Here is a 19,406-nt window from a genome sequence, read left to right as displayed (position 1 = left end):
ATTGTAATCCAAATTCTGTAACTTTGTGGGAGAGAGTACTGTTTCCAATTCTTTCTTTCATGGGGATTTCTTCTTTCTAGTCATTTTTGTCAGTGCAGCGTGGCTAGAAACGAGTTGTACTGGAAAAAGGAAGAAAAAAGGAAAGAAAAATATGATGGAGGGGTATCCTCTGGTTTTATATATTGTAAATCCATCGACTTCCCCTGGAGCTTTCCAGCGCTGCTCAGTCAAGAACTTGCTCTATCCCTGTACTTCCAGCTGGTCTTCTGTGGGAGGGGCCTGCTCTGTTGATTTTCAGGTGTGCACACCTGGAGGAGCTGCCCCTCCCCCTTGCAGGTACACAGCTCAGTGGGAGCTGTTTACCCTGTGAGGCCTCTGTTCCCTGGCAGCCCCAATTCTCCCAGGCACAGGGTGACACAAGGAGGAACAGCAATAGGGCAGTGGCCAGGTCTCCAGCTCTGGAGTCAGCTCCCGCAGTAACTACTGCAGTCTCCCAGTCCACACTGGCCTCGATGCTCTGGGGCCGAGGGCGCTGATCTGCACAGATTGGGGGCGCCTGGCAGCAGGAGTGTCCTTGCTGTCCTATGCCCTCCTTCACCTCGGCCTGTTTCGGGGGGAGAGCAGGATCCTGGGCTGTGTCCCCCAGGACCCTGGGCTCCCGGGCCACGCAGACCCTCCACGCGGAGCCGCTGCCTGAGCTTCTCCTGAGGCTCTGCTGGGCACGTGCTCCAGCGCTTTACCAGGCTCGCCCTTGGTGTGTGGCGCGCTCTCCCCCAGGGCACATCTCCTCTGTTAGTGACCCCGGGAGCCTGGGGCTCCACTGCCCCTCCTGGGATCCTGCCTGAGTTCCCTGTGACTGCCTTTCCCTCCGCGACGAATCTGGTGTGGATTTTTAAAAGTTCCTGCTTCTCCGGGATTGGGCTTTCCTGTCCTGGAGGCTTTTGCTGCCTGGACTTAGCCCAGCTCCTTGGTGGGAGAGGACCCTCCCCCACTTGATTCTTATTTATTTATTTATTTATTTATTTATTTATTTATTTATTGTCTTCTTACCTTGTTAGAAGTGCAAATTCTTCTCTCTGTAGTGTTCCTGCTGTTCTCTCTTTAAATCTCAGGCCGAATTCATAGGTTTTAAGGATGATTTGAAAGTTATCTAGGTAAGTTGGTCGGGAGAGGTGACTTCGGGACCCTACTCTTCTGCCATCTTGCCCTGCCCCTCTATATTGGCACTTTTTAAACTCCACTATGTACATCTCATTTTTTTTCCAGCACTGACTATATTTGAAAGAACTAACTACATTTGAGCAGCTACCATGCACAGCCATGGTGCATCAGAGAACCCCAGAATGGAGTACTAAAAATAAACACCCCTCCCCAAAATAGCACACAGTTGCACATGTGCATACACATGCATCCTCTCAGTCTATCAGTGCACTGTAACTGTAAATTGAGCTTCAGGGTTTAGCAACAAAGCTCAGATGCTGAAAGTCAATCTTTTGCAAATAATAACCAGAATTTTCCAATTCCTCTTTCCTTCCAGAGAGAAGGGGCTACAAGATGGGAGTGGAGCTGAGAAGACCCAGGGCTACAGGGCCACCACACTGCCCAATTCTAGAGGCCCCAGTTCCACTAAATAATGTATCCAATGGCCTGTTGAGTTGTGAAGTGTTCAGCTATAAGCAGCAGCCCTAAGAGGAGTGGACAGCAGAGAGGGGAAGAGCGGAAGAAGAGGGAGAAAGAGAATCTCAAACAGATTCTGTGCTGATCACAGAGCTTGATCTCACAACTCTGAGATCATGACCTGAGGTGAAATCAAGTGTCAGATGCTTAACTGACTGAGCTACCCAGGGCTCCCAATTATTTTGAGTTTTTAAGCCACCTTCTTAGTTCCCCAAGTTTTATTGCTGTCTTACGCAGATACAATATTAAATTATTGACACATACCGTTTTCAAAACTCCAAGGCTGTTTTCAAAACAGCCAAAAGGCTGTTTACATTGAGCAGTGTCTGAGTTAGGTCAGATAAAGACAAGCTCAATGACATGAGGTTTAATGGAACTGCAAGACAGGCCAAATAATGACAATTCTGATAATAGTAGTTTGACAAAGCTATGAAACCATTTTTCCCTATCCAGTAGCTACTAGGTTGTTTGGTCTCACTGTGATTGTGGGCATGTTGGTATTCAACGTTACTATGGAGCCGTGGGGTGGAGGTTGTGAGCAGAGCATGTAAAATATGACAAGACTTACAACTCTTACCAGATTCAACCATTTTTCTTGAACAAACATTGATTGGATTGTTGCCTGTGGTTAATTTCCATAGTTCTGAAAAAGTTGATTTTGCCATTTATTTAGGCCAGTGTTCTCATTGCTTCTATGGAGAAGTAGCTTTTAGGAAGGTTTTGCTCTGTATTCTCACTGCCATCATTTCCCTAGGGACCATAATTAGTAATCCTGTTATTAGTATTTGGTTAATATAGCTATAGTTTAAAGTTGAGACTTCACCAAATTCCATCTTTTGGCTTAGTCTGGATGGCTATGGGAGTTTTAGACCATGCTTTCAGCAGTTCAGCACCACATTGTGCTTACAAAATTAAGTGGCTATTGGGTTGCTCATTAGATTTCAGTGCAAAAAAATTATTCTTTTTGTTTTCCTCCTTTACAGCCTATTCTGAAATAATTCCTCAGTGGTTTCAGCTACCTTGTTTGAGACTTTCTTTTCAATCTCTTTAATGTTTCCTGATGAGAGTAACAGCAATGTCCTCTTCTCTGATAAAAACTCTAGAAGGACATTTTTATTTCCTATATCACCTGTGACTTACAGGTCAAATTATTTAAAAGCTAAATTATTTAAAAGCTAAATTATTTAAAAGCTAAGTAACATAAATAAAAGCAAATGAAAAACACTTCAAGAGTCATTTGTTTAAAATGGCATGGTTAGTTCTGCTTGGAGAATTCTTCCTTTCCTAACACACAGCCATGATGGATAAAGTATAGACAGGAGATGTAGAAAACACAGCTGTTCTCAAAATAAGGTAAAAGTCTCATGGATGAGAAACTACACAGAAATACAAGAAAAAAAACACCCCTGAAAGTAAGGTTAATATCACAGGTATATTTTATTCCTAGTCTAGGTGTAAGCAGAGGTAGATGGATGTTCAACTATTTTGGAAAAGAAGAACTAAAAGTGCTTAATAGGAGGATTAAGAATTAAAACTAGACTTGCTACTCAGAATTAGGAGCTGATATTAGTCTTTTATGCATTGAGGCTGAGGGTCAAACTTTTCTACATTGAAAGAAGGTTGAAAACAGGCTCCCTATTGCTTTCATTCATAGGCATTATGACTTGTGTAAAGCTATATACCCAGGGAGTGGGAAGAAGCAAACATATCCTAGTATCTAGAACTTAAGCTAAATCTCTGACTAGCACAACAATTATATCTATATCACCAATATCCTATCAAATAGAGGACCTAAGACACCTGGTCCTGAACTACAGAGGAGAGCAGGGGCGGTTGTCAGTAGAGGCAACTAAAAATGTACTAGATAGTATTGATGAAAAAGAAAGATTGATCTTGCTCAAGTTGAGCCTGAAAGTTAACATTCCAAAATTGAGAAAAAAAAAATAAGTCTAAGGAAGGTAACCAATAAAATCAATAATCAGGAAATAAATTGAGTGCAGGTGGAAATAACATAATCAGAAGATGATATTGAAATATGCTAGTTTAAAATACTCAAATATATATAAAGACATTCATTAAAAAACTAAGCCAGGCATAAATTTTTTTAAAGATTTTATTCATTTATTCATGAGTGACAGAGAGAGGAGAGAGAGAGAGGCAGGGACACAGGCAGAGGGAGAAGCAGGCTCCATGCAGGGAGCCTGACATGGGACTCAATCCCGGGTCTCCAGGATCAGGCCCTGGGCTAAAGGTGGCACTAAACTGCTGAGCCACCCAGGGATCCCCAAGCCAGGCATAAATTAAATAAAAAATACACATAATTAGAAATCTTGGAAATATAAAAATACAGAAATTTACATTTAAGATAAAGCTAAATAAATTCTAGACTGTAGGTATGTAGTAGAAGGCATATTTTCATTCAGAGTTCTGAAAAAAGTATCAATTTAGAGTACTATAGATAAATTACCATTCATAAGTGAGGGATAAATAAAGGCATTTTGAGATATAAGAAGACTAAAAGAGTTTATCACTTGTAAGACCTTTAAAAAGAACTACTTAATCAGAAACTATGCAAGTATGAGAGTAGAATGAAATATTTTAATAGTGGAGGAAAATAAACCTAGCAACCTATGATTCTGTATTCTGTGAAATTACCCTTAAAAGGTGTAAAAGAAACATGTTTTTCTGACAATTGAGAGGTTTTTGTAGCCAGTATATCTTCTTTGCAAGACATGTTAAAAGAAGTTCTTATGAGAGACTCCTAACTCTGGGAAATGAACAAGGGGTAGTGGAAGAGGAGGTGGGCGGGGGGATGGAGTGACTGGGTGACGGGCACTGAGGGGGGCACTTGACAGGATGAGCACTGGGTGTTATACTATATGCTGGCAAATTGAACTCCAACAAAAATATATACAAAAAAAGTTCTTTAGAGAAAAGAATAATAGGGATCCCTGGGTGGCGCAGCGGTTTGGTGCCTGCCTTTGGCCCGGGGCGCGATCCTGGAGACCCAGGATCGAGTCCCATGTCGGGCTCCCTGTGTGGAGCCTGCTTCTCCCTCTGCCTGTCTCTGCCTGTCTCTCTGTCTCTGTGACTATCATTAAAAAAAAAAAAAAAAAAAGAAAAGAAAGTCAGAAACTCAGATATACATTAAAAATCTATAATATTAAAGAAGGAATAAATGAAGGTGAAAAATTTTTCTATTCTTAATTGATCTAACAAATTTATTCAAAAATAATAGCAACAAATTATTTCTTTATGCTTATGAATATATTTGGTGTATATGTATGTGTATACATGCTAATTTATGATTATATATAAATGAAATGATTGAATGCAATGATACAGGGAAGAAAGGAAGAAATTAGGATTATTTTGTTATTATAAAGTGTTCACACTACCAGTGAAGCAATACAGAATTATCTGAAAGTGACTTGCATTAGTTATAAATATATATTGCGAAAGCTATGTAGATACTAAAAATAAAATAAATATAACAGATATGTTAAGAGAGGTGATAGAATAGAATCATATAAAATGTTCAATTAAGATCACAAAAGACAGAGTAAAAGACAAAAATAAGAACAAAGGCAACAAATTGAAAACAATAATATAAATATGATAGATATAAATTGATCTATATCAATAATCATTTTGAATGCCAGTAGTCTAAATGCACCAATCAGAAGGCAGATTGTCAGAGTGGATTAAAAAAAAACACCCAGCTATATGTTGTCTACAAAAAAAAAAACACTTTAAATATAAAGACATATAGATTGAAAGTAAGTGGCTGACTTATTTCACTTGGCACAATACCTTCTAGTTCCATCTATGTTGTTGCAAATGGCAAAATTTCATTCTTTTTGATGGCTGAGTAATATTTCATTATATATACATAAATATATACCACATCTTCTTTATCCAGTCATCTTCTGATTGACATCTAGGCTCTTTCCATGTTTTGGATATTGTAGACAACACTGCTATAAACATTGGGGTGCATGCGCCCCTTCAAATCAATATACTTGTATTCTTTTGATAAATACCTAGTAGTGCAATGGGTGGGTCATAGGATAGCTCTGTTTTTAACATTTTGAGGAACCTCCCTCCATACTGTTTTCCAGAAAGGCTGCACCAGTTTGCATTCCCACCAAGAGTGTAAGAGAGTTCCACTTTTTCCCCATCCTCACCAATATCTGTTGTTTCCTGAATTGTGCATTTTAGCCATTGTGACAGGTGTGAGGTGGGATCTCACTGTGGTTTTGATTTGTATTTCCTGAATGCCAAGTGATGTTGAACATTTTTTCATGTGTCTGTTGGCCATTTGTATGAACTAGAGGGTATTATACTAAGCGAAATAAGTCAGTCAGAGAAAGACAAATATCATATGATTTCATTCATATGTGGAATTTAAGAAACAAAACAGATGAACATAGAGGAATGGACAGAAAAACAAAATAAGACAGAAATAGAAAGGGAAACAAACCATAAGAGACACTGAACTCCATTAAACAAGCTGAGGGTTGCTAGAAGGGTGTTGGGATGGAGAGAAAGGATAACTGGGTGATGGGCATTAAGATGTACACCTGATGTAATGAGTACTGGGTGTTATATGCAACTGACGAATAACTAAACTCTACCCCTGAAACTAATAATACAGTATATGTTAACTAAATTGACTTTAAATGAATAATTTTAAAAATAAATAAATAAAATTTTTATAGTTTTATACCTTATGTTTTAAAAAAGTAAATGGAGAGAGATATACTACACTAATACTAATCAAAAGTGAGTAGTTATATTAATTTCAGCACAAACATCAAAGCAAGGAAAACTATTGGAGAAAAAGAGGGATATTACATAGTAATAAAGGGCTCAATTCTCCCAAAACACATAATAATCCTTAATATTATGTATCTAGTAACAGAATATCAAAGTATGGTAGTCAAAAACAGATAGGACTGGATGGCAGGGCAAGATGGCAGTAGAGTAGGGGTCCTCAACTCACCTGGTCCCACCAAATTACCTAGATAACTTTCAAATCATCATGAATATCTATGAATTCGACCTGAGATTTAAAGAGAGAACAGCCAGAATGCTACAGAGAGAAGGGTTTTCACTTCTAGCAAGATATATTTTCCACTTCTGGATTCCAACATATTCAATTGTATTTTGGGAGATATACGAGATATGGTTTTTTGTTATCTCTGCCTCATATTGTTCTACAATGGCGGAGTTAATACCTTCTAAAACATGAACAGCACGCACCCAGAACCAAGTGGTATACTATGCTAGTTCATTCTGTGAGATTCTCTCATCATTCCCATTCTGCGCCCTCTTTTATCTCGTTTATGTTTTGGTGGTCAATGTTAGGGCTCTTTACAAGTATTGCTGGTTTATATAAATTTGGGACTGAGCATCTTCTAACATACAGAACTTAATACACTCAGAACCAAGAGAATCACCCTCTAGGACCCCTAAGGTAGATTACATTCTACCTCCGCTACAACTTTTTCACAACTACCATCTCCCAGTACTGCCCATTTTTTTCTTCAATTTTAACTCTTTTATTTTTTCTTTTTACTTTTGCTTTTTTCTCTACTTTTAACCTTTTTTCTTTTTTTCCTTTTTCTTTGGATTCTTGGACTTTTATTTTTTACTACTATGTTTTATTTTTTCTTTTTATATATATATAAATTTATTTTTTATTGGTATTCAATTTGCCACCATATAGAATAACACCCTGTGCTCATCCCGTCAAGTGCCCCCCTCAGTGCCCGACACCCAGTCACTCCCAGCCCCCACACCTCCCTTTCCATGCCTCCTAGTTCATCTCCCAGAGTTAGGAGTCCCTCATGTTCTGTCTCCCTTTCTGATATTCCCACTCATTTTTTTTCTCCTTTCCCCTTTATTCCCTTTCACAATGTTTTATACTCCCCAAATGAATGAGACCATGTATGTTTGTCCTTCTCCGATTGACTTATTTCACTCAGCATAATAACCTCCAGTTCCATCCACAATGAAGCAAATGATGGGTATTTGTCGTTTCTAATGGGTGAGTAATATTCCATTGTATACATAAACCACATCTTCTTTATCCATTCATCTTTCGATGGACACTGAGGCTCCTTCCACAGGTTGGCTATTGTGGACATTGCTGCTATAAACATTGGGATACAGGTGTCCCGGTGTTTCATTGTATCTTTGGGGTAAATCCCCAGCAGAGCAATAGCTGGGTCGTAGGGCAGATCTATTTTTAACTCTTTGAAGATCCTCCACACAGTTTTCCAGAGTGGCTGAACCAGTTCACATTCCCATCAACAGTGCAGGAGGGTTCCCCTTTCTCCACATCCTCTCCAACATTTATTGTTTCCTGCCTTGTTAATTTTCCCCATTCTCACTGGTGTGAGGTGGTATCTCATTGTGGTTTTGATTTGTATTTCCCTGATGGCCAGTGATGTGGAGCATTTTCTCATGTGCTTCTTGGCCATGTCTATGTCTTCCTCTGTGAGATTTCTATTCATGTCTTTTGCCCATTTCATGATTGGATTGTTTGTTTCTTTGCTGTTGAGTTTAATAGGTTCTTTATAGATCTTGGGTACTAGCCCTTTATCTGATATGTCATTTGCAAATATCTTCTCCCATTCTGTAGGTTGTCTTTTAGTTTTGTTGACTGTATCTTTTGCTGTGCAAAAGCTTCTTATCTTGATGAAGTCCCAATAGTTCATTTTTGCTTTTGTTTCTCTTGCCTTCATGGATGTATCTTGCAAGAAGTTGCTGTGGCCAAGTTCAAAAAGGGTGTTTTCCTGTGTTCTCCTCTAGGATTTTGATGCAATCTTGTCTCACATTTAGATCTTTCATCCATTTTGAGTTTATCTTTGTGTATGGTACAAGAGAGTGGTCTAGTTTCATTCTTCTGCATGTGGATGTCCACTTTTCCCAGCACCATTTATTGAAGAGACTGTCTTTTTTCCAGTGGATAGTCTTTCCTGCTTTGTCAAATATTAGTTGACCATATTGTTGAGAGCCCATTTCTGGGTTCTCTATTCTGTTCCATTGATCTATGTGTCTGTTTTTGTGCCAGTACCACACTGTCTTGATGACCACAGTGTTGTAGTACAACCTGAAATCTGGCATTGTGATGCCCCCAGCTATGGTTTTCTTTTTTTTTTTTTAATTTTTATTTATTTATGATAGTCACACAGAGAGAGAGAGAGAGAGGCAGAGACATAGGCAGAGGGAGAAGCAGGCTCCATGCACCGGGAGCCCGACGTGGGATTCGATCCCGGGTCTCCAGGATCGCGCCCTGGGCCAAAGGCAGGCGCCAAACCGCTGCGCCACCCAGGGATCCCCTATGGTTTTCTTTTTAAAAATTCCCCTGGCTATTTGGGGTCTTTTCTGATTCCACACAAATCTTAAAATAATTTGTCCCAACTCTCTGAAAAAAGTCCATGGTATTTTGATAGGGATTGCAATAAACGTGTAAATTGCCCTGGGTAACATTAACATTTTCACAATATTAATTCTTCCAATCCATGAGCATGGAATATTTTTCCATCTCTTTGTGTCTTCCTCAATTTCTTTCAGAAATGTTCTGTAGTTTTTAGGGTATAGATCCTTTACCTCTTTGCTTAGGTTTATTCCTAGGTATCTTATGCTTTTGGGTGCCATTGTAAATGGGATTGACTCTTTAATTTTTCTTTCTTCAGTCTCATTGTTAGTGTATAGGAATGCCACTGACTTCTGGCATTGATTTTGTATCCTGCCACACTGCCAAATTGCCGTATGAGTTCTAGAAATCTTGGGGTGGAGTCTTTTGGGTTTTCCATGTAGAGTGTCATGTCATCTGCGAAGAGGGAGAGTTTGACTTCTTCTTTGACAATTTGAATGACTTTTATTTCTTTTTGTTGTCTGATTCCTGAGGCTAGGACTTCCAGTACTATGTTGAATAGCAGTGGTGAGAGTGGACATCCCTGTCTTGTTCTTGATCTTAGGGGAAGGCTCCCAGTGCTTCCCCATTGAGAATGATAATTACAGTGGGCTTTTCGTAGATGGCTTTTAAGATGTTGAGGAATGTTCCCTCTATCCCTACACTCTGAAGAGTTTTGATCAGGAATGGATGCTGTATTTTGTCAATTGCTTTCTCTGCATCTATTGAGAGAATCATATTGTTCTTGTTTTTTCTCTTGATGATGTGATGAAACACATTGATTGTTTTACGAGTGTTGAACCAGTGTTGCGTCCCGGGGATAAATCCTACTTGGTCATGGTGAATGATCTTCTTAACGTATTGTTATATCCTATTGGCTAGTATCTTACTGAGAATTTTTGCATCTGTGCTCATCAGGGATATTGGTCTATAATTCTCCTTTTTGGTTGGTTCTTTGTCTGGTTTTGCAACTAAGGTGATGCTGGCCTCATAGAATGAATTTGGAAGTACTCCATCTCTTTCTATCTTTCTGAACAGCTTTACTAGAATAGGTATGGTTTCTTCTTTAAACGTTTGATAGAATTCCCCAGGGAAGCCATCTGACCCTGGACTTTTGTGTCTTGGGAGGTTTTTGATGACTGCTTCAATTTCCTCCCTGGTTATTGGCCTGTTCAGGTTTTCTATTTCTTCCTGTTCCAGTTTTGGTAGTTTGTGGCTTTCCAGGAATGAGTCCATTTCTTCTAGATTGCCTAATTTATTGGCATATAGCTGTTCATAATGTTTTTAAAATCTTTCGTATTTCCTTGGTGTTGGTAGTGATCTCTCCTTTCTCATTCATGGTTTTATTAATTTGAGTCTTCTCTCTCTTCTTTTTAATAAGGCTGGCTAATGGTTTATCTATCTTATTAATTCTTTCAAAGAACCAACTCCTGGTTTTGTTGTTCTGTTCCACAGTTCTTCTGGTCTCTATTTCATTGAGTTCTGCTCGAATCTTTATTAACTCCCTTCCTCTCTTGCGTGTAGGATCTATTTGCTATTTTTTCTCTAGCTCCTTTAGTTGTAAGGTTAGCTTTTGTATTTGTGTTTCTCCAGTTTTTGGAAGGCTGCTTGTATTGCGATGTATTTCCCCCTCAGGACTGCTTAGGCTGTATACCAAAGATTTTGAATGGTTGTATCTTCATTCTCATTAGTTTGCATGAAACTTTTTAATTCTTCATTAATTTCCTTGTTGATCCTTTCATCTTTGAACAGGATGGTCCTTAACCTCCGCGTGTTTGAAATCCTTCCAAACTTCTTGTGATTTATTTCTAATTTCAAAGCATTATGGTCTGAGAATATGCAGGGGTCGATCCCAATCTTTTGATATCGGTTAAGACCTGATTTGTGACCCAGTATGTGGTCTATTCTGGAGAAAGTTCCATGTGCACTTGAGAAGAATGTGTATTCAGTTGAGTTTGGATGTAAAGTTCTGTAGATATCTGTGACATCCATCTGGTCTAGAGTATCATTTAAAGGTCTTGCTTCTTTGGGGATGTTGTGCTTAGAATACTGATCAATTGTAGAAAGCGCTGTATTGAAGTCACCAAGTATAAATGTATTATTATCTAAGTATGTCTTAACTTTGGTTTTTAATTGATTTAAATATTTGGCAGCTCCCACATTCGGGGCATATATATTGAGGATTGTTAAGTCCTCTTGTTGGATAGATCCTTTAAGCATGATATAGTGTCCCTCTTCATCTCTTACTAACGTCTTCCGGATAAACTTTAGTTTATCTGATGTAAGGATGGCTACCCCTGCTTTCTTTTGAGGACCATGTGAATGGTAAATGGTTCTCCAACCTTTTATTTTCAGGCTGTAGGTGTCCTTCTGTGTAAAGTGAGTCTCTTGTAGGCAGCAAATAGATGGGTCCTGCTTTTTTATCCAGTCTGAAACCCTGCGCCTTTTGATGGGGTCATTAAGCCCATTCACGTTCAGAGTTACTATTGAAAGATATGAGTTTAGTGTCATCATGATACCTATTCAGTCTCTGTTTTTGTGGATTGTTCCATTGGACTTCCTCTTAAAGAGGAATTTTAAGAAACCGGATTAAAATTTCTTGCAGAGCTGGTTTGGTGGTCACATATTCTTTCAGTGTCTGCCTATCTTGGAAGCTCTTTATCTCTCCTATTCTGAATGAGACCTTGCTGGATATAGTATTCTTGGCTGCATGTACTTCTCATTTAGGACCCTGAATATATCCTGCCAGCCCTTTCTGGCCTGCCAGGTCTCTGTGGAGAGGCCTGCTGTTAACCTAATATTTCTCTCCATAAAACTTAGTGATTTCTTGTCTCTTGCTGCTTTAAGGATCTTCTCTTTATCTTTGGAATTTGCAAGCTTCACTATTAAATATCGACTTGTTGAGTGGTTTTTATTGATTTTAGGGGGGATCTCTCTATTTACTGGATCTGAATGCCTGTTTCCCTTCCCAGATTAGGAAAGTTTTCAGCTATGATTTGTTCAAATACATATTCTGGACCTCTGTCCCTTTCAGCACCCTCGGGTACCCCAATTAAACATAGATTTTTCTTCCTCAGGCTGTCATTTATTTCCCTTAATCTATCCTCATGATCTTTTAATTGTTTCTCTCTTTTTTTCTTCATTTTCCCTCTTTGCCATCAACTTGTCTTCTATGTCACTCACTCATTCTTCTACCTTGTTAACCCTCGTCGTTAGGACCTCTAGTTTGGATTGCATCACATTTAATTGATTTTTAATTTCTGCCTGATTAGATCTAAATTCTGCAGTCATGAAGTCTCTTGAGTCCTTTATGATTTTTTCTAGAGCCACCAGTAGCTTATAATAGTGCTTCTGAATTGGCTTTCTGACATTGAGTTGTAATCCAAATTTTGTAACTCCGTGGGAGAGAGGACTGTTTCTGATTCTTTCTTTTGAGGTAAGGTTTTCCTTCTAGTCATTTTGCTCAGTGCAGAGTGGCCAAAAACAAGTTGTATTGGGAAAAGGAGAAAAAGAGAGACAAGAAAGAAGAAAAGAAAAAGAAAAAGGAAAAAGAAAAAAAGAAGAAGGAAAAAAAAAGAGAAGAGAAGAAAAAAGGTGGGGAAGCGAACAGAAATCAAAAAACCGAAAACAAAAAACAAGGGGGAGTATCCTCTGAATCTGTATACTGTAAATCCCACGACTTCCCCTGGAACTTTCCAGTGCTGCTTGGTCAGTAATTTGCTTTTCCCCTGTAAGTCTAGCTGGTCTTCTGGGGGAGGGCCTGCTGTGCTGATTTTCAGGTGTTAGCACTTGGGGGAGCTGCTTAGCCCCACCCTGGTGCAGGGCTCAGTGAGAGTTGTTTAACCTGTTTATCCTGCAAGGCCACTGTGAGGCTCAGTGGGGGTTGTTTATACTGTGAGGCCCCAGGGGGAACAACACTAGCAGCTGGAGTCAGCTTCTGTAGTAACTACAGAGGTCTCAGTCCACAGGGGCCTGGATGCTCCAGGGGTGGGGGCCGCTGATCTGCTCAGCTCAGGGCCAATGGTAGGCTGGAGTGTCCTTGCTGTCCTGTGGCCCTCCCGGCCTCTGCCTGTCCCAGGGGGAGGCCGGATCCTGGGCTGTGTCCCCGGCTCCCTGTGCTCCCGGGCCTGCACTGTTGGAATCCTGCTCTTGGCCTTGCAGCCCCCTCCCCGTGGAGCTGCCACGTGAGCCGCCTCCGAGCTGCTCCCGGGTACAGCCGGGCACGTACTGCAGCCCTTTAGGGAGCTCGGCCGCGGGGTGTGGCGTGCTCTCCCCAGGGCACAGGTGCTCTGTTAGTGTTCCAGAGAGCCTGAGGGCATCCCCGCCCCTCCTGGGATCCTGCTTCAACACCCTGCGAGCGCCTTTCCATCTGGGAAGATTGGTGAAGCCCCTGCTTCTCCTGGACGGGCTTTCCTGAGGCTCTCCTGTCCTGGGGGCACTCCACATTGCCTTAGCCCGGCTCCTCGCGGGTCGCCTCCCCCTTGGATGCCTTTTGTTTCTTTATTTCTCCCCCCCCCCCGGCAGAAGCGTGATAGAAGCGTGAATTCTTCTCACTGTAGTATTCCAGCTGTTCTCTCTTTAAATCTCAAGCCGAATTCGTACGTTTTCAGGATGATTTGAAGGTTATCTAGGTAATTTGGTGGGGACAGGTGACTTGAGGACCATTCTCTTCCACCATCTTGCTCTGCCTCCCTACTACTATGTTTTAAAATTTGTTTTTCACTTTAGTGGCTTTGTTTTATTTTGCTCTGATTTTCGTTTTTATTTTCTGGTCTTCGACCTCGTCAGAATAATCTAGGGTGAAATTTACTTAGATCGTGGTTGATATTCATCACTCAGGTAACCAATACAGCCACTCTGCACTGAGCAACATGACTAGAAGGAAGAACTCACTACAAAAGAAAGAATCAGAAACAGTACTCTCTGCCACAGAGTTACAGAATCTGGATTACAATTCGATATCAGAAAGCCAATTCAGAAGCACAATTATAAAGCTCCTGGTGCCTCTGGAAAAAAAACATAAAGGATTTAAGAGACTTCATGACTGCAGAATTTAGATCTAATCAGGCCTAAATTAAAAATCAATTAAATGATACACAATCCAAACTGGAGGTCCTAATGACGAGGGTTAATGAACTGGAAGAAAGAGTGAGTGACATAGAATACAAGTTGATGGCAAGGAAGGAAGCTGAGGAAAGAGAAAAACAATTGAAAGACCATGCGAAAAGGTTAAGGAAATAAACAATTGCCTCAGAAGGAAGAATCTAGGTATAATTGAGGATCCAGAGGGTGCCGAGATGGCCGGTGCACCAGAAAGCATATTTGAACAAATCATAACTGAGAACTTCCCTAATTTGGGGGGGGAGGGGGAACAGGCATTCAGATCCAGGAGATAGAGAGGTCCTCTCCTTCAAATCAGTAAAAGCCATTCAACACCTTGAAATTTAATAGTGAAAATTACAAATCAAAGATAAGGAGAAAATACTTAAAGCAGCAAGAGACAAGAGATCCCTAACTTATATGGGGAGAAATATGAGATTAACAGCAGACCTCTCCACAGACACCTGGCAGGCCAGAAAGGGCTGGCAGGATATATTCAGGGTCCTAAATGAGAAGAACATGCAGGCAAGAATACTTTATCCAGCAAGGCTCTCATTCAGAATAGAAGGAGAGATAAAAAACTTCCAAGATAGGCAGACACTGAAAGAATATGTCACCATTAAAACAACTCTGCAAGAAATATTAAGGGGGGGATCCCTGGGTGGCGCAGTGGTTTGGCGCCTGCCTTTGGCCCAGGGCGCGATCCTGGAGACCCGGGATCGAATCCCACATCGGGCTTCCGGTGCATGGAGCCTGCTTCTCCCTCTGCCTATGTCTCTGCCTCTCTCTCTTTCTCTCTCTGTGACTATCATAAATAAATAAAAAAAAATTAAAAAAAAAGAAATATTAAGGGGGACTCTGTAAAAGAAGAGGACGCTCAAAGAAATAACCCACAAAAACAGAGACTGAATAGGTATTACGATGACACTAAATTCATATCTTTCAATAGTTACTCTGAACATAAACAGGCTAAATGATCCCATCAAGAGATGCAGGGTTTTGGACTAGATAAAAAAGCAAGACCCACCTATTTGCTGTCTACAAGAGACTTATTTTAGATCTAAGGACACCTCCAGCCTGAAAATGAAAGGTTAGAGAACCACTTACCTTTCCAATGGTCCTCAAAAGAAAGCTTGGGGTAGCAATCCTCATATCAGATAAATTAAAGTTTATCTCAAAGACTGTAGTAAATGATGAAGAGGAGCACTGTCTCATACTTAAAGGGTCTATCCAACAAGAAGACCTAACAATCATGAGTATTTATGCCCCTATTGTGGGAGATGCCAAATATATCAATCAATTAATAGCCAAAGTATAGACATACTTAGATAATAATAAACTAATAGTAGGAGACTTCAACATGGAGCTTTATGCAAATGACAGATCTTCTAAACACAATATCACCAAAGAAACAAGGGCTTTAATTGACAAAGTGGACCAGATGGGTTTCACAGATATTTACAGAACTTTCCATCCGAACGCAACTGAATACACATTCTTCTCAAGTGCACTTTCTCCAGAATAGATCACATACTGGGTCACAAATCAGGTCTCAACTGATACCAAAAGATTGGGATTGTCTCCTGCATGTTTTCAGACCACAGTGCTTTGAAACTAGACACAATCAGAAGAAGAAATTTGGAAGTAACTCAAACATGTGTAGGTTAAAGATCATCCTACAAAAAGATGAATGGGTCAACCAGGAAATTAGAGAAAAATTAAAAAGATTCATAGAAACTAATGGTAATGAAGATACAACTGTTGAAAATCTTTGGGGGTTTTGAGCGGCTGAAGCAAGATGGGTCAAAGTCAGAGTGGTGGTCATGTCCCTGGAGGTGGCAAGAAGGATGACAAGGACAAGCAAAAGAAATATGAACCTCCCATACCAACCAGAGTGGGGACAAAGAAGAAAACAAAGGGACCAGATGCTGTGAGCAAGCTTCCACTGGTGACACCTCACACTCAATGCTGGTTAAAATTATTGAAGTTAGAGAGAATTAAATACTATCTTCTCGGAGGAAGAATTAATTAGAAATAAGGAACAAATGAAACCTTTAGAAGAAAAGCAAGAGGAGGAAAGATCTAAGGTGGATGATCTGAGGGGGACCCCAATGTCAGTAGGAACCTTGGAAGAAATCATTGATGACAATCATGCCATCGTGTCTACATCTGTGGGTTCAGAACACTATGTCAGCATTCTTTCCTTTGTAGAGAAGGATCTGCTGGAACCAGACTGCTCCGTCCTGCTCAACCACAAGGTGCATGCTGTCATAGAGGTACTCATGGATGACACGGATCCCTTGGTCACAGCAATGAAGGTAGAAAAGGCCCCCCACGAAGCCTATGCTGATATCGGGATGTTGGACAACCAACTCCAGGAAACTAAGGAATCCGTGGAGCTTCCTCTCACTCATCCTGAACATTATGACCCCAAAGGAGGTCATTCTCTATGGTCCGCCCGTCACAGGTAAAACCTTATTAGCCAAAGCAGTAGCAAACCAAACCTCAGCCACTTTCTTGAGAGTGGTTGGCTCTGAACTTATTCAAAAGTACCTAGGCAACAGGCCCAAACTCGTTCGGGAATTATTTCGAGTTGCAGAAGAACATGCACCATCCATCGTGTTTATTGATGAAATTGATGCCATTGGAACAAAAAGATACAACTCAAATTCTGGTGGGGAGAGGGAAATTCAATGAACAATGTTGGAACTGTTGAACCAGTTGGATGGATTTGATTCAAGGGGTGATGTGAAGGTCATCATGGCCACAAACCAGATAGAAACCTTGGATCTAGCACTTATCAGACCAGGCCGCATTGACAGGAAGATTGAGTTCCCCCTGCCTGATGAAAAGATTAAGAAGCGCATCTTTCAGATCCACACAAGCAGGATGGCACTGGCCGATGATCATGGCTAAGGATGACCTCTCTGGTGCTGACATCAAGGCCATCTGCACAGAGGCAGGTCTGATGGCCTTGAGAGAACGTCGGATGAAAGTAACAAATGAAGATTTCAAGAAATCTAAAGAAAATGTTCTTTATAAAAAAACAAGAGGGCATCCCCGAGGGACTGTATCTCTAGCGGACCAGAGCTACCTTCAAGGAGATGGTTGGGCATGTCCTGACCCCTCTGAGGGAGGAGGTGGGGGATGCCCCTGGAGGAAACCATGTTCCAGTTGATCTTTCTTAGCAAAACATCCCGTGTACCTTTTTGCGCCTGATGCGTAGGACACCCCCTAGCCTGCCTTTCTCTATGGGTCATGTGCAGTGGTCTGTCCCCAATAAAGCGGGCTCCCCCTCAAAAAAAAAGAAAAAAGAAAAAAGAAAATCTTTAGGATACAGCAAAAGCCGTCCTGAGAGGGAAATACATCGCAATACAAGCCTCCCTCAAAAAATTGGAAAAAAACTCAAATACACAAGCTAACCTTGCACCTAAAGGAATTGGAGAAAGAAGAAGTAAAACCTACACCAAGCAGAAGAAGAGAGATAATAAAAATTCGAGCAGAACTCAATGAAATGGAGACTAGAAGAACTGTAGAACAGATCAAGAAAACCAGGAGTTGGTTCTTTGAAAGAATTAATAAGATAGATAAACCATTACCCAGCCTTAGTTAAAAGAAAAAAGGCAACTCAATAAAATCATGAATGAAAGAGGAGAGATCACAACCAATACCAAGGAAATACAAACGATTTTAAAAATGTATATGAGCAGCTATATGCCAATAAGTTAGGCAACCAGAAGAAATGGATGCATTTCTGGAAAACCAGAAATTAGCAAACTGGAACAGGAAGAAATAGAAAACTTGAACAGGCCAGTAACCAGGGAGGAAATTGAAGCAGTCATCAAAAACCTCCCAAGACACAAAAGTCCAGGGCCAGATGGCTTCCCAGGAGAATTCTATCAAAATTTAAAGAAGAAACAATTCCTATTCTACCAAAGCTATTCCGAAGGATAGAAAGGGATGGAATACTTCCAAACTCGTTTTTTGAGGCCAGCATCACCTTAATTCCAAGACCAGACAAAAACCCCACCAAAAAGGAGAATTATAGACAAATATCCCTGATGAACACAGATGCAAAAAATTCTCAACAAGATACTAGCCAATAGGATCCAACAATACATTAAGAAGATTATTCACCATGACCATGTGGGATTTATCCCCGGGTTGCAACGCTGGTTCAACACTCGTAAAACAACGTGATAGATCATATCAATCAGAGAAAAAACAAGAATCATATGATCCTCTCAATAGATGCAGAGAAAGCAATTGACAAAATACAGCATCCATTCTTGATCAAAACTCTTCAGAGTGTAGGGACAGAGGGAACATTCCCCAGCATCTTAAAAGCCATCTATGAAAAGCCCACAGCAAATATCATTCTCAATGAGGAAACACTGAGAGCCTTTGTCCTAAGATCAGGAGCACGACATGGATTCCACTCTCACCACTGCTATTCAACATAATAGTAGAAGTCCTAGCCTCAGCAATCAGACAACAAAAAGACATTAAAGGCATTCAAATTGGCAAAGAAGAAATCAAACTCTTCCTCTTCACAGATGACATGATACTATATATAGAAAACTCAAAATTCTCCACGCCATGATTGCTAGAACTCATAGCAATTCAGCAGTGTGGCAGGATACAAAATCAATGCCCAGAAGTCAGTGGCATTTCTATACACTAACAATGAGATTGAAGAATGAGAAATTAAGGAGTCAGTCCCATTTACAATGGCATCCAAAAGCATAAGATACCTAGGAATAAACCTAACCAAAGAGGTAAAGGATCTATACCCTAAACACTACAGAAAACTTCTGAAAGAAATTGAGTAAGACACAGAGATGGAAAAATATTCCATGCTCATGGATTGGAAGAGTTAATAATGTGAAAATGTCTATCCTACCCAGGGCAATTTACATGTTCAATGCAATCCCTATCAAAACTACATGGACTTTCTTCAGAGAGTTGGAACAAATAATCTCAATTGTTGTGTGGGATTTGAAAAGACCCCGAATAGCCAGGGGAATATTGAAAAAGAAAACCAGAGCCAGGGGCATCACAATGCCAGTTTTCAGGTTGTACTACAAAGCTGTGATCATCAAGACAGTGTGGTACTGGCACAAAAACAGACACCTAGATCCATGGAACTGAATAGCTAACCCGGAAATGGGCCCTCAACTCTATGCTCAACCAATCTTTGACA

At 40.4% G+C, this 19,406-nt stretch overlaps 1 protein-coding gene and 1 pseudogene across 3 annotated transcripts in view; both read left to right on the top strand.

The window, feature by feature from the left end:
- RTL4 (retrotransposon Gag like 4) overlaps window positions 1-19,406 on the top strand; it is a 498,694-nt gene that overhangs the window by 68,713 nt on the left and 410,575 nt on the right. The gene's annotated exons all lie outside the window — the stretch shown is intronic.
- Window positions 15,989-17,361, top strand: LOC144307942 (26S proteasome regulatory subunit 4 pseudogene; annotated as a pseudogene).

This window comes from Canis aureus, chromosome X, assembly GCF_053574225.1.
Source record: "Canis aureus isolate CA01 chromosome X, VMU_Caureus_v.1.0, whole genome shotgun sequence".
Classification (NCBI taxonomy): Eukaryota; Metazoa; Chordata; class Mammalia; order Carnivora; family Canidae; genus Canis; species Canis aureus.
This window is presented reverse-complemented; position numbering and strand designations above follow the sequence as displayed.